At 45.6% G+C, this 12,264-nt stretch overlaps 1 protein-coding gene across 10 annotated transcripts in view; it reads left to right on the top strand.

Moving 5' to 3' along the window:
* SHROOM3 (shroom family member 3) overlaps positions 1–12,264 on the top strand; it is a 306,920-nt gene that overhangs the window by 228,653 nt on the left and 66,003 nt on the right. Inside the window, exon 1 of one of the 10 annotated variants that reach the window (XM_044388155.3) lies at positions 2,497–2,712. The exons of the other annotated variants lie outside the window; for them this stretch is intronic. The gene's annotated coding sequence lies outside the window, so the exon portion shown is untranslated. Of the gene's footprint in view, positions 1–2,496; positions 2,713–12,264 lie in introns of those variants that run through there. 10 annotated transcript variants of the gene reach the window in all.

Here is a 12,264-nt window from a genome sequence, read left to right on the forward strand (position 1 = left end):
CACTCTGGTGTGTCTCTAAAGGTCTGCCTTCAGCTCAGGTCATGATCCCAGGGTGCCGGGATCGAGCACTGCTTCAGGCTCCTTGCTCAGTGGGGAGCCTGCTTCTTCTCCCTCTGCCTGCTTGTTCTCTCTCTCTCTGACAAATAAATATATAAAATCTAAAAAAAAAAAAAAGATAGCATTTTTTAAAAGCCTTCTTTCTTGATCAATATATCTATTTTAATCTTTTAAAAAATGCTTTGGAAACTAGTGTGAAAGCACCATTTCTAGATTTCTGGGTACAGCCTTTTTTTTTTTCTTTCTTTTTTTCTAAGTAGGCTCCATGTGAGGGGCTTGAACTCATCACCCTGAGACCAAGACCTAAGCCGATTTCAAGAGTCAGATGCTTAACCGACTGAGCTGCCACCCAGGGTCCCCCTGAGTACAGTTTTAATAGGAACTGAAAGGCCGCCTGACTTTACAGAGACCATCTTTACTAATTGTCTTGGGGGGTTAGTCATACATACACTTGATACGTGTAACTCTTCCATGGTCACTTATCAGTTCTGCTTTGGGAAGGAAGGGACACCATTCTGCAGGAGAACTGAGGTGCCAGGTGAGGGAACTTGCCCCTCACTTTTGCAGGGAGACGTCAGCGTCATGTTGTATTGCTACAGAGATTACTTCATTTCCAGGCTCAGCTTTGATCCCATGAGACAGTGGTTTTCCTTTCATCTACAAATATCTGACAACGCCTCTAAGTTACACATACAGGTCAAAAAATGTTTTTCCAGAATCTGTGGTGCAGTGGAAGCCCAGGGGTTTCTCATCCTGGTGACGGTTTTCACTGGTATAATACAGGCTGTGTGGGAGGTAAGATTTGGGCCCAAAGTATGTTTTAATCACCAATTTACAGTGATATTTCATACAGGAACAGAGGGACCTGTTCCACCCTTATGAGATTTCACCTGACCCTGAGCACCCAGGAAACAAGATAAAGCAGCAGCAGGACTGGTCGTATCTGTTCTGCCCACAGAGCTACTGGCTGTGTCTTCCAACTAATACTTCTTATTTCCTCAGCATGGTGGCAGATGAGGCATGTGCTGTCTATACTGAAGGGCTGACCACTTATTTAAAGCTGAAGTTGTGAACATCACCTTCACCCAAATCTAGATTTCCACAGGACATTAAACACAGGGCGGGCAGCATTAGCCTCCGGGCTTCTACCTGCAGCAACGCGTGTGTGGGTACTCCGTTGATTATGTGGCAGGTGTATGTGTGTTTGTAATACCATGTTGAAGACAAAATCCAGTTTGAAGGGGAGAATACCTCTTTCGAGGTGGGAATAACGGTTTCAGTAGAGGTTTATTCAGTGGTAAATAAACTGTGGTGGCTAACGCTTTTGCGTTTGGCCAGGTTGTAACAAACAGAACAGCCAAGTAAAGACAAACGGTGTCAAGTCTCCCCCAACGGAAGCTTCTAGCTCCTACCTAATCAGGCATTCTCTTTTCTGCGTCTTTCTATATATTTACTGCCTTACATATAGAACCTGAAATTTTAACAACAGGGATTCCGTTTGAGTGAGAAGATATAAAACCAATCTCAGACCTTTCTGTTATCTTAATCTCTGGTGATGACATGTGAGAGCAATTAAGAAAGGTACTCAAAGAAAAAAAACACCTTACCTCCATTGAAAAAGGCTGGAAGAGCTTTGGAAGAAAGATGAAACTAAAAGCTCCATACCTTCCTTAAGAATATTAACTGGGCAGCCAGATCACAAGTGCAGAACAAATGCAACTGTGTACATTGTCTGAGACCCAAACGTTCCCAAAGCTGAATCCAGCCTCCCGAGAGAGGTGATCACCTGCCTCTCCTCTAGAGATGATGCTCCTGGAAACAAAAAGGGGCTGGGAAGGGAGGTTTCAACAGCATTAGCCCATCACCAACAACCTGGATCTCTCCGGTTGACTTATACTGAAAAGAGGACATACGGAGAAAAAGGGTGGTTATTTTCCTTGTAATGTGAGCTTTTATTCCCCCCCGCAAGCTGTGAACTTTTTACCTTGCTTCATTCATGCTTCATTTGATCAATTACTAACTGTATGGGCCCTGAAAAGCGAGCGCGGGCTCCTGAAAGTTGGTATTTTGCTCCTGGACTCCGTTTCATTTCAAAATGGGGCGGGATGGGGGAGGTTAACCACCGTCCTGACTGTGAGCTGCGAAAGGAGAGACGCGGAGCATGTGTGTCGGTCCCCTTAATACCACGAGGACCGGAGGACTTGGCCTGCGGAGGGGCGAGCGGAGCCCGACTCTTCATTCCCAGAATCCGTTTTCAAACCTTGGGGAGCCTTCTCTGCCATTGAAATGCAAATCCCGTCCTGAGCGCCCGGGCCAATCCGGGAGGCTTCCTGTGGGATTACCTGGTGGCGAGCGCCGAGCGAGCGCGGCCCCTCCGGCGCGGGCCCCGCGGCCGGGAGGCGTGGTCGTGGGGCGCCCCCGCACCCTCCGGGTCCCCGGCGCCGGGATTCGGGCCCCTGCAGCTGCGCGCCCCGGACCCGCCGCGCTGCAGCCGCAGTAGCCGGGGCGCGGCGGCGCCGCCCATTGTTGAGCGCGGCCGAAACCCCCGGCGATGCCCTGCGCCGCCTCCTCGGAGCAGCGGCGAGGTTTGAACTTGGCGTCGGCCTGGAGTCCTGCGCGGCGCGGGAGGCGGCGGCGGCCCCGCGAGCGGCTATGGTGAGTGCGGTGCTCCGGTCCCCTCCCCCTGACCCGCGGCGGGCGCGGTCGGGGCGCACTGCTGCCTTTCGGGGGGGGGGTGCCCCGCCGTCTGCTTTCTAAAGAGTGTTTATTTCTGTCCCTTCGGCGGCTGTGGAAAACCCAGTGCGAAGGTCGGTCCCGGGGCGGGCTTTCTCTGCCCGGAGCCGGCCAGGTGGGGGGGTAGGTGGCGCGCTCCGATGGTCTCCTGGCACTCCCGGGCCTTGGCTTTTTTTTTTTTTTTTTTTTTTTTTAATGGAAGCAGGAACTGCCACTCCAAGAGGAAAAGAATTGCAGATTATCGACAGCATGAAAACTTTTCAGAAGAAATGATCTGTGAAATATTTTAATTTTGATAAATTGCTTCGCATGAGGGCCCCTACTGAGTTTAGAACGACTTGCCTTTCGTGATTTTACTGGATTGGTTTCTGTAGGAAAGGTCCCAAATGTGCTTTGAGGGACACGCCTACTCCCCCCCACAACTTGTTCTAGATCTTAAGGCAGGTTTGTTTTTTTTTAAAAGGTGTGTTCTACGGTCCTGTAGCAGAAATTAAATAATGAAAATGAAATTATACCTGAAATTTGTTCTACCCTGAATTGTCAGAGGAATAAAAGTGCTTTGCCAAAGGGTGTGGCAAGGTTTATAAAATTTTCAATACAGGGAGCATCCTGGGGCGGGGGTGGGGGTGGGGTACGTCTGTCTCTTTCACTCCCTGATGTATTTTGTCCTTACTTTTTTTTTTTTTTTAAATCGTAGTGTTGTGGTGAACCTCTGTGCACGGAGGCTTTTGGGTTGGGCGTGAATGGGCACCAGCATGCATATAATCTCCAAGGAGAGATTGCTGTGAGCTAACGGGGTGCTACAGGAAATCTTAGCACAGAGGCTTCTAAAGATTGTTCTGGGCGTTTTCTGTTTCTAATTACTTAATATTTAAACGCTCGTTATCATTTCCAATTAAAAATGTGTTAGATAAATCCCACCCACAAATAATTTCACCAGAAATTGGTTTACATTTTAATTAATTTTAATGGCTTTTTTTGTCTTAATTTTTTTTCTGATTATGAAAGTATTATATGATCATCTGCAGAAAAGGTGCACCATACAGAACTGAGAAAGAAGTAAATAGTTATTCATAACAGTAACATTTATATTGTATATTAAGGCCTAGTTTTTCATAGAAGCCAAGTCATTCCAAAATTTTGCAGCTATGGACTTTTTTTTTAATTGCTAACAAACTTGGTTTAGGAACTAAAACTAGGAAATGCCAAGGAAATAAACTTGTACTTTAAAAAAGGTTCTAACCAAGAATAACTTCTTCGCATGGTTCATGGAACAGAATTTATTGTGGCAATTTCTCTTGAATCAACTTCCCACATCTGCTCCTGACAAATGGTTTCTGTTTGTGTAGCCTGTTTTGTAAATACATCTCTCTAAAGGCAAAGGGCCCAAACACATCCCTTACCAGTGCTTGTAGCTAGCTAGGCTCATAGAGTTAATATTTTTATTGGTTTCTACATCAGAACTTCTTCACTGTATGCTTGATAAAACCCTGGAGAAGGTTACCAAGGGCCGTTGTGGAGAATTTACTTCCCTGGAGGTTTTAAGAATAGGATAAACATCCATCTGCTTTCGGTGCAGCACTGCCTGGATAAAGGAAGACTGGGCCACCTCTCGAAACCCCAAATGGAGGAATTCTAAGTCTATTTCAGTTTTCAATAACCTGGGACCAAAGGGTAGAAAGATTTCCCCCTAAAGCACCTGAGCCCAGTCAAGCCTTGTTTTGATTTATGTAAAACAAAGATCCTTCTTTGGTAAGAAAGATTCATAATGATCCCTAGGACTTGCCAGTTCTTTTCTATTTATGGATAGAAAATCAACAATGATTTAACTACTTTCTAAGCAGCTGTACGTTGAATATGGTGTAAGTTGTGTGATTTAAAGTAAATGGATGAATCAATTCACAGGAATTACAAATTCTGCCACAGGTGGGGAGGGGTATGTGTGTCCTAAGCCTCTGAACTAAGGATGGTGTCCCTGAGAGCTCTCTCCACTCTGGATCCAACTTTCTTTTCAGTATCCTCTTTTGTGGGTTAAATCTGATTATGTTTTTACATCAACATTACATTTGACTTTTTTCCTCAAAATGTATTCCTGTGTAGCACTTTTGCCCAAACCGAGTATTCCTGTAGCTTCTGTTGGAGGCTGCTCCCCTGGGCCGGCAGGGCTGCCCTATTGCTGGTTTCTTTCAGATGGTCCGGATTTCACGGGCTGCTGCTTCCTCTACCCCTCTGTTTGACAGAAGTATCCTGTAATTCTAACCACTGTGTGACCTCAATTGCAGTGACACCTTCCTCCCTTTCCGTAATGTCACTTGATCAGGAGCAGCCACCACGCTTTCTCCCCAAAGGATCACTGGGAGGGGTTCACTTTCTAGGAAAGGTCATGTTGTAAAGAAAATGGGGAAGTCAAGAGTCTCCGGGCTGGGCAGTTTTTCACTTTGCTTGAATGAGCAGTGCCTCCCCTTCACACCCTTCAGCTTGTCATATTTCTCCGTGCATGCCAAGCATGTTTTCTTATGCTATAGTAACGCCAAAAGAAGGAACAGGAGTCTAACAATGGTCCTTCATTTGTTCAGCAAACATTTACTATGTGGGAGGCAGCCCAGGGAATGGAGATGGGTTCTCTGCCCTCAGGCAACCTGTCCTATAAGAGGAGAAATCAAATGTTAATAAGCTAGTGCTATTCTGAGGGACTATAGGGGTTAAGAAATTAGGTTTATTGTAAGTTAAACATATACCAACCCTATGACCCACTATTCCCCTGCCTAGCTATTTACCCAAGATAGATGAAAACAAATGTCCACAAAAAGACTTGTACAGAATGTTCATAGCAACTTTATTGATAATTGCCAACGACTGGAAACAACCGTGTCCATCAACAAGAAAATGGGTGCACTGCAGTACATCCATACAATGGAATACTACTCAGCAATCAAAAGAATGAACTCCTGATGTACACAACCAGCTGGACGAATCTCAGAAGCATTATATTAAAGAAGCCAGATGCACAAGGATTCATACGCAATTCTATTTACAAAGTACTAGGCCAGGCAAAACTAATCTATGGTAGAGGAGTTAGTGGTTGCCTCTGGGGAATGGAGGGATTGACTGGAAAGACTTAAGAAGAGGTTTTTCTGGAGCAATGGAAAGGTTCTAGGTCTTGTTTTGAGTGGTGGTTGCAGAGTTCTACACAATTATCAAGCTCCATCAAACTGAACACTTAGGACCTATGTATTTTATTGTATGCAAAACATTAGTTCAATTAGAAGAAGAAAAGCGTTCTAGAGCTAGATAAGGGTTCTAGAGCTAGACAAGGGAACCCATCCCATCTCTGCCTCTAGGTGTTTATCGCCTCGGGGACATTATTAAATGCCTCTGAACGTGCAAGCATTAGACAATAATGAAGCATCTTCTTGGAGTCGTTGTGTGGGTTGAGCTTGATAATGAAAGTACTTAGCTTAGTAAGGACTCAGTAAATGTCAGCTACTAATCCCATGCACTGTGATAAAAATAAGTGTGGTTTTGGTGTTGATAAAATTATTTGTACTTTGTGTAAAAGCCATCTCATTTATTTAAAATTATGAAGGATCCTGTAACGTATTAACTGATCTCCTTAGCATTATATGTATCTTCTTTTTAGTAAGTTCTTTTTTTGAGGTTGTAGGGAATTTAAAGTTCTTGCCTACAGCCTACCTTTTCAGAATACCAGTGGGGCTTTTCGCTGCCAGCAGAGGTAAAAAGAGAGGACTCTGTTTTTGAGGACTGATTTAGTGAAATTTGTTGAAGCTGAAGGACCAGACCAGGTTTATAGCTTCCTCTGGGAATCCAAGCGAAAAGGTTACATTTTACACCCTCTTTCTGAAGACGTAGGTGGACGAAAACTCTTGAACTCCGTATCAAATTGATATTGTACTTCTTTTTAAAGGGACAAACTAAGTTGAATTTTCAGTAAGATACCTTGGACGGAGTGGTAAATATGATAATAGTTTACTTAATCCATTAAGCTTCAATTATTTCAGTTCAACAAAGTGCTCGGGAAAGACAATGTTGTACTTTGCCAACTCCAACAGAGGCATTTTGTTGTTAGGTTGGTGTAATTCACTCAGTAAACATTTATCACACATTTACGGAGACCATATTAGCCCTGGAACTCAATCATGGCTGGTAAGATGTTTTACACTCAAGGGTTCATAGATGCCCTGACTGTAAGTGTGAATGTGTATCCATTTCTCTTGGAACTTTTTTCAGAGCAGAGGGCTCTGTCTTAGGCTAGTCTTATTGGTTTTTTGTTTTTGTTTTTGTTTTAAAGCCTCTTGCTTAAGGAGGAGGTTTAAATCCTGGTCGGGTTTTTTTTGTTTTTGTTTTTGCCATCGGTACTGTTTTCTTAAACAGCAGAGTTACTCGCTAAGGTTTTCATTTATTATCTTCCTAACAATAAGAACAACAAAACCTTCTATATAAAGGCAGTTCAGTGTAGTGAAAAGGTCTTACACTGTGGAGACGAGCACGCTACATCTGCATCTGAGCTCTGGTACCTGCCAGTGGTTTAGGGCAAGTTCTTAATTCTTTAAGCCTCAGTTCCCTTATCTACAGAATGGCGATGCTAAGACCTTGAAAGAGGTATTAATACTGTCACACTGAGGCTATTCTAACCATTAAATGACAAAACACATGTAAAAGTAAAAAGCCTGCACCTGGTGGGTGTTAATTTCTGAAATGTATTGAGTACTTGCTAAGAGGGAAGTACTTGCTGAGAGTCTTCTTGTATCTTCTTCACACTCCTGGCAGGTAGGCGCTCTTGTTATCCCCCTTTAGAGATGAGGAAAAACCAAAACCCAAGAGATGAAATAGTTTGCTGAGGGCATGGAGGTGCCAGGGTTGGAACTCCACAGGATCCTGCCGCTCAACTGATGAGTCTCTTGCTTTTCCCTTTTAGGTAAAATTATTTTTAAGATTTAATTACTGCAGTAAGTGGCGTTAGTGCCACCGTTACGGGATGCACGCAAGTGCACACTGGTGATGGAGGAATTAGTTGACCATGGTGGGGTGTTGGGGGGGCGGGCAGGAAGGGCGGTCATGAACGTGTCAGATTCTTTTCCCAGGCCCTCAGAAGTCTGCCTGTCAGTGGCCCTCTCTGAGCCCTGGTTGTTGTGCAAGGTGCTCTGTATTAGTGTTCTCAACACCCAGGCCTCCTTTGCAGTACAGCTAAACAGCCAGAATCTCGGACTTTTTCCTCAACTACCCACATGGTGCCCGGTCTATTTGCAGACCCACCAGAGAAGCTCCCGGCATGCAGAGGAAGTCCCACGGGAGGCAGCAGGCTGCAGCTCGGGGACATGGGGAGGAGTCCCATTGGAAAGTGTTGCTTGCAGGCTCTATTTGAAGGAATGCCATGTGTACCAGTTCTGTCCACCCAAGTGAGCCACATTATCACAGGGCAACATTCTTGGCAGATGAAACTCTTAGGGTTCTGCTCTCTGAAGGGGAAAAAAGAAATCTGGAGGGAAAACCTGCAAGGATCTTTGCTTTCTGGCCGTCCCTGACCCCTTAAGGCTGCTCCTGTGTGTGCAAGCTCCACTTACTTGTCTTGGAGTCTGACTCACAATAGATGTGCATGGCTCAAGTGAGAATTGCGGGACCGTCACTTGAAGTCCCTCTCTGCCTCCTCACCATTGCCTCCAGCCTCTGCCCCTCAACTTTAAGCCCTTTGTGTCGGTTCCCATGGTTACCTCTTCACCGCTAGCAGCTGGAATGCCACAGTGAGAAGAGGCTGCCTCCCCTACTGAGCCAGGTCTGGCTGGGCTGAGGCCACTGGTCTGTCGCTGGATTCCTGACATGGGGTCACAGTCCAGTACCTTCTCTTTGTCATGGGTTCTGTACCTTTCCCAGGCTTGGCAAGTTGGGGTTGCAGCGGGAGGAGAGATGGGGGGTGATGTACCGGGCATTTCTTGCCCTAGGCCTGCCTGGCTGCCCCATGACCCGCCGAGCTCCTGCCTGATGCCATTTCCTTCTGTGTGTTAGTGCTCAGTGGAGGGGGAAGGACCCGCTCTGCCCAGTCAGAGAAAAGTGGTCCCTCGCTTCCCCACTTGCTCTCGCTTTGGCTTTTGGTCCCAATACCATGTTCATGGGTTAGTCAACAGTAATAAGGCCAGGCTCTGGTCTTGAAGGAATTCGTATCAAAAGCAAGTTCCCATCCAGCCTGGAAGATCAGGCAGGCACTGGAAACTGGGGGTAGCACAGGGACTTGAGCCTCAAGATGAGAACACGGTAGCTACGAATTTGTCTTGAAGCTCTTTCCTGAGATACTCTTGAGAGGCTTAAATTCCTTCTCATTTGGAGTCCAGCTGGCCTAGAGTTAAGATAGGACTTGTAACTACGGGTAGAAATTAAGCAGCCTTGGTAGTGAAGGTAGGAAAGGTAGTTACCAATAGAAACGACCAAAAATCATCACTCCTGAGGAAGACAATAGTGGAAGAATTGTTAGGTTCTTCCTGGGGTAAGGCAACTCTGTTTTCTAGAGACTGTTCAGCCTGCAGAAACCTAACTGAGCCTTGGGTGACGTGATTGTTGTTGAAGGTGGTTAAGGGCACCCTTCGGAGCCTTGTAATGTGTTGGGGTCCTGGCTCTACCACTTTCTTTGTGATCTAAAGCAACTTACACAGGCATACCTTGGAGATATTATGGGTTCAGTCATAGACCACTGCCATAAAGTGACTCAAATGATCTTTTTGGTTTCCCAGTGCATATAAAACTTAGGTTTATACTAGGGGCACCTGGGTGGCACAGCGGTTAAGCGTCTGCCTTCAGCTCAGGGCGTGATCCCGGCGTTATGGGATCGAGCCCCACATCAGGCTCCTCCGCTATGAGCCTGCTTCTTCCTCTCCCACTCCCCCTGCTTGTGTTCCCTCTCTCGCTGGCTGTCTCTGTCTCTGTTGAATAAATAAATAAATAAATAAATCTTAAAAAAAATAAATAAATAAAACTTAGGTTTATACTAAACTGTAATCTAGTAAGTGTGCAATAACATTATGTCTAAAAAAACAGTGTACATACTTTAAAAAATACTTTATTGCTGGCGCCTGGGTGGCTCAGTCAGTTAAGTGTCTGCCTTCGGCTCAGGTCATGATCCCAGGGTCCTGGGATCGAGTCCTGCATCAGGCTCCCTGCTCAGGAGGAACCTGCTTCTCCCTCTCCCTCTGCCCCTCCCCCCTTGCTTGTGCTCACGCGCTCACTCTCTCTCAAATAAATAAAATCCTTAAAGAAGTACTTTATTGCTAAAATGCTATCATCTAAGCTTTCAGCAAGTTGTAATCACTGATCATGGATTACCATAACAAATATTATAATACTGAAAAAGTTTGAAATATTGCAAGAATTACCCAAATGTACCACAGGGACAGGAAGTAAGCAAATGCTGCTGGAAAATGGTGTTGTTAGGCTTGCTCAATGCGGGGTTGCCACAAACCTTCACTTTGTAAAAAAAGCACAGTATCTATGAAGCACAATAAAGCGAAGTATGCCTGTATTTAAATTACCTGTGCCTCAGCTTTCATTTCTGTGAAAGGGGGCCACATTTCATGGGGTTGTTATGAGGACTAAATTTGTTATATAAAATACTTTCTAAATCGGAAAGCCTAACACAGTTGCCATTTGTATTTTTAAAAAGATTTTATTTAGGTATTTATTAGAGCACAGGCAGGGGGAGCAGGAGAGGGAGAAGCAGACTCCCTGCTGAGCAAGGAGCCCCACATGGGACTCAATCCCAGGACCCTGGGATCACACCCTGGAGACAGACGCTTAACCAGCTGAGCCACCCAGGCGTCCCAATTTGTAACATTTTTAAATGATGTTTTGAGAACACTATGCTAAACTCAGGACAGATTTTGTCAGTCCCACTTTTGTGTTACATATGTCAGTGGGTCCAGAATTCCACTGGAGGGGATAGGGTCGTGTTGGGGTGAGTAGGGACATACAAGATTAAAAAACGACTCTAGACCCTATTACACTAATCCTGTAGTAACCAAAGGAAAGGAAAAATGTTGGGGACAAGTAGAAACTCAGCCTATGGAACCATAATTACAAACACCTTGAAAAGGTATATTGTAAACCTCAATTACTTTTCCACAAATTGTCTGCATGGGGGCGCCTGGGTGGCCCAGTCAGTTAAGCAGCTGCTTTCAGCTCAGGTCATGATCTCAGGGTCCTGGGATGGAGCCCTGCATCAGGCTCCCGGCTCAGCGGGGAGTCTGCTCCTCCCTCTGCCTGCCCCTCCCCCTGCGCTCTAGATCTTGAGTGTGCTCTCTTCTATCAAATCAATAAATACAATCTTTAAAAACAACAAGCAAACACATTGTCTGAATTTTGGTACCTTGCCTTCCATTCAGACCTGCTTCCCAAGAATATAAAGCAACAGCTGCGGGAAAGCTTGGGAGACAGATGCCTGCTTTGGGTGAGAGCAGAGGTTGGAAACATTTAGGTTTGTGATTCGGAGGCATTTAAATAGCATGGAATGTCTATTATCTACCCTAAACAGCAGAACGAATCTTGCATATTGTGGACCCAAATGCAGTTGTCATGAGCTTAAAAAAAGTGCATGTGAGCTTCTTTCTAAGACCCAATAATCCTCTTGGGCAAAGTAAGGATTAGGCCTTCCTCACAAACAAGGGGGAGGTGAGTTCATTTTTGCTAAGATTCCTCAGCTGATAGCAAATTTAGCAAGGGCCCTGTTTTCTCTCAATGAATGGCAATCTCCACTTCCAGTTTTGATGTCTACCCCTCTTCTCTAGGCAGGTTTAGGACAGGAGCAACTTATTTTGCATGTAGATAGAGAGTGAAACCTTGGCTCCCACAGACCACATTGCGACCCCAGGAACCTTCCCGAGCCAGAGTCCCTTCACCTCCTCCTGCCTGCAGGAGGGGAGGGATGTCTTGCCCCAGAACCTGATGTGGGAGGACTCCAGGGACTCAAGAAAGTTGGGCCCAAGCTCCTGTTTTTAGGACAGCCCTGCATGTACATTGGCTGGAGCACCATTTCTTCCCCGCTGCCTGAGGCTCCTCTGATGAGGGGAGGCCCCTAGAAGAGCTCCTCAGGCTAATTCTGGCATCCTTGTGCTTGGGGAACTATTTCTTTCATACCGGGGGCTCGGTCCTCTGTGCTAGTCCGTTCCCAAGGGGCCTTCCTCATGCTCCATATTTCTTGTTATTGTATGCCATAATCCTTCACTCTGGAGTGAGATATTTATATACCTCCCCAAAGGCTTTGGACCTTTGCAGTTTTCCTTTTTGAATGAATTCGAGAGCCCATCATTACACCAACCATCCTGTCACACCCTTTGGGTGACTTCTGTTCATCTCTCTCATGTACCACTGTGATCAGATGATAATAGCCGTGTCTCGTGGTGGTTATCACACGCGGGCTTTTTTTGTCTCACGTAAGTAGGTAGCCGAAGGGTGACGTGGAAGAAATGCCAGGCA

The sequence above is a fragment of the Ursus arctos genome, unplaced genomic scaffold (genome assembly GCF_023065955.2).
Source record: "Ursus arctos isolate Adak ecotype North America unplaced genomic scaffold, UrsArc2.0 scaffold_9, whole genome shotgun sequence".
In the NCBI taxonomy this organism is placed as follows: Eukaryota; Metazoa; Chordata; class Mammalia; order Carnivora; family Ursidae; genus Ursus; species Ursus arctos.